Source organism: Tupaia chinensis, unplaced genomic scaffold (genome assembly GCF_000334495.1).
Source record: "Tupaia chinensis unplaced genomic scaffold, TupChi_1.0 Scaffold141724_1, whole genome shotgun sequence".
In the NCBI taxonomy this organism is placed as follows: Eukaryota; Metazoa; Chordata; class Mammalia; order Scandentia; family Tupaiidae; genus Tupaia; species Tupaia belangeri.
This window is the reverse complement of record NW_006201581.1, coordinates 1,502,172-1,506,119: the sequence shown is the minus strand read 5'-3', so window position 1 is coordinate 1,506,119 and position 3,948 is coordinate 1,502,172.

The following is a 3,948-nucleotide window of genomic DNA, read 5'->3' as shown; positions in this document are numbered from 1 at the left end:
ACAAAAAAAAAAAAAAAAAAAAAAAGAATCTAGTATTGTGAAATGAATCCTTATTTTCTGGAATTTTCAAATGAACTTTTTAATTTGAGAATCTGTTTTCAAATTATAGATACACATTCCCTGGAGTAAGAACCAAAATAAAATTTTAAAAAGTCATATCTTTTTTTTTTAATTTTAGGAAATTACTTATTTGATAGTTTATCTGTAAATGTAAGCTAAATGAAAAAAATCCTTTATTTTACAAGGGTTGCTAAAATATGTCCTATTTAAATTTTACTATAGTAAAATAAAGTGAATTTACATGGGGGTAAATATTGTATATACTGAGGGAAAAAATAACAGTTTAAAAGAACCATAAGACATTCAGTTTTTATCAAGCATATATAAGAATTACTTTCAGGGAACCAGCAGTTGGCATAATGGCTATGTCGCTGGACTCCCATGTAGTTGATTGTGGTTTGAGTCCTGGATCCTGTGGCTTAAAATCAAGTTGAGTGCGTGTACATGCGTGTCCAAGATCCCAAGAGGAGAATGGAGGAGAAGGGATTGCAGCATGGCCATCCCCCCTGGGTGGTGATTTCTTACTTTCTGTCTCTGTCTCTCTCTGTCTTTCTGGCAAGGCACATGCTCTATAGGAAAAGCCTCTCAAAAAAAAAAAAAAAAAAGAAAACTTTCAGCAGGTGGTAAGGGCGCTGGACTCCCACATGGCTGACCACAGTTCAAGTCCCGGACCTGAAAGTTTTCTTTCTCACTTTCCCTCTCTCTCTCCCTCTTTCTCTCTCCCTCTTCTCTCTCTTTCTCTTTCTCTCTCTCTCCCACTCTGGTCTAAATAAGATAAATAAAGTTAAATAAAATAAGTATAAAAAAACAATCACTTTCATAATAGCATAAATAACACAACTGTGCTTAATGCCAAGTATAAGCTGGCCACTCTCCCACATGATTTTTTATATTTATCTCAGTCCTGAATTTTGCAGATGTAGGACTAGTGGCACAGGAAAGTTTACAAGATCCTTGAATAGGAGAGCCAAGATTTGCTTCAAAACTTAAAACCGATGTAAACACTTTCCTTCCTAGATCACATGCTAATATTAATAATAAATAATACATCGGTAGCAGTTAAATGAATGTTGTATGTGGTCCAAAATCTGTGAGTTAAAATATAATAACCTGGCTCACTTATACATAAGTCCCACTATTTCAGTTGTAGTAAAAATGTATGTAAACTACTTTTTGCAACTGCAGTGGGAAATCGCTAATAAACCTTGTGCAAAGTCTCTGATTAAGGGGCACAAGAAGGAAAGAGAGAAGGAAAAAAGAAGCAGAGGAAGCCTCCAGAGAGCAAGGGCTTTAGCTCCAGGACGCAGAGCAAACACTAAGGGAATGAGACCATTCCACTCCTCACTGCAGCTGTTGCCTCTTGCTTGCTGAAGCCATTAGGGCCTCAGCCGCTGGCAGAGAGCTGCTCCAGGCCTCCAGGCCACTGTAAAACAGCAGCGCCTTTTTTCCACAAGAAGAAAAGGCCAGTGTCTATGCCACAAGCACTTTACCACATGCTCTTTTTGGTCGAGAAAGCAGGTTAAAAAAAGAGAGAGAGAGAGAGAGAAAGAAAAGAAAAAGCCAGAGTCATAGAATTTTTTCCTTACTTTCTTCTAGGGTGGACACTTCCCCCACTTTGAATAAGCCTTAAGAAATTACATGTTTGAAATGATATATTTCTTAGTTGGAAAAAAAAAAGCCAACTATTAAAAAAAGAATTAAGAACCCCAAAGTTATCTTGTTAGATAATAATGATCACTGAATAGCACTGAAAATGTTTTTTATAAGAAATCATCTAGCAGATGTTAAAAGAAACCATGATGAACAGAGGGAGTGACTGACTAGAGCAAATATAGATATTAAAAAATGTAACTCATGATTATTGACTTGATTCTGTGCCTATGAATTTTTCTTACAAGTTCAGCTGGGTGGATATCAGTTTATTCTAGGATTACGTGTTTATTCCTAGTATTTGTGTTCTTTACTGTGGCCTGTAGCCAGAGTCAAACATATTCCAAAGATAGGGGAGGACCATCTTGAGTTCAGTGCAGGATTTCAGGGGACCGTACATCTGATATCTGATGCTCAGCTGCAACTCATTGCCAAGAAAAAAAAAAAAAAAAAAACCTCCTCCAGTCAAGAAAGAGAAAGATTCCGAAACAGAAATTTCTGAGAATGTGATAAGTAGATGAAAATTAAATTAAATTCACTCAAAATCTTGGGTATTGTTTAAAATATAATTAACACTGAAATATTATGGAATACCTTTTATTTTCAGTGATCCAGCAGGATTTCAAAGCCATCTTTTTATCTTTATAAGGCTGGATTATCATTGTATAGACCACATAACAACCTAATTAAGGTGTTGAATATTTGGATACATGAATGTTGACTTCTCAGTTTTCAAGTCTTTTCAAGACCATTTCTTCTGATAGATGTGTGTGTGTGTGTGTGTGTATCATATATTAATATGCATATGTGTAAAAAGGAAGGCACCATATGCCTGTATACACACAAACACAAATGCACACATGCACATGCAAATATATAATTATTTATACGTTAAATCCAAACATTATTCAATTAAAACATGGATGTTTTTCACAGAGATCTGAAAATGTTTCAGCAAATTTATAGACATTCCCTATACTTTTGTATATTCTGATCCACCATGGGTTTATCCTAATGGAACTGCAAGGATTTCTAACAAATACAGTGATAGAGCAGAGCCAAGAGCAGTTTCTGTTACCAGCAGCCTCTTGAAGTGTCTTTCTCATCAGAACCAAGGATCAGCCTTTTAAGCCGTACTCATAAAGCTACCTTTCCAGGTGGCCTCCTGCTGGCAGTAACCACACAAGGCTGTATATTACTCTACTCTCTCTTGACCAATGAAGCAAGTATGTATGCCAAGATGGCAGCTCTCACCATTGCAATCTAAGAATTTAGGAATCTATGCTCCTGCCAGTGCTGGGACAGACTTTAACTACTCATCTTATCATCAGGTGGGATGCACTTGGTTTTATGGGGCATTCAGAAACTTCTCTTGATCCTGTATTACTAGGTTGAACTAAATGAAACTGATCATTTTTGCCCTAAAAAATGACCTTTAAATATAATTTCATCTGGGCCAGCAGGTGGCATAGTGGTTTTGGAGGTGGATTCTCACATGACCAGCCATGGTTTGAGTTCCAGATCTGAAGATTTGAAACTCACACTGGGAGCATGTGTGTACATGTCCAAAATCTGAAGAGGAGAATGCAGAAAGTGAGTGAGGGGTGATTTTTATGGGGAGGGTAGGGGGTGATTTTTCACTTTTCCTTTCACTGTGTGTCTCACTGGTGAGCTCATTCACCCTATGGCAAAAACCTAAAAAAAAATTATACACACACACACACACATATTTATACACACATATATGTTTATCAATGATTTAATCTAATATATCTATGTGTCTTAAACATTGTATAGCTTTTCTACAGTTCAGTTGGTTAAAGTTTGATTTAGTGCTCCTTTTGCAATATGAATTTAAGTTAGCCCGTGATGTTTCTCATTCAAGGTGAGTCCATGTAACCAAAACTGTTCTGTTTCCTTCATCTACAGTTGTCACAAGAGTCATGACACAGGAAAAACATGTCATGATTTTTCCAACAACCCAATATATTCCTTTCTACTGAGGGTGTAACTTTCTCTTATGCTTTGTATTTTTTTAAAATGGAACATTCACATGATGGAAACTTCACAACACAGAATGTTAGGGAATTTTGAGTAGCTGTAATTGCAAATTTGGTAGTGAAGATTCCAGGTAGAAAGACAGGGTGCATGAGGAGTTAGAACTACTATGACACAGTCAGAGGCAGTGGGGTTCCATGGGACACAATGGGACTGCACCTCACATTTAACAGAGGATGA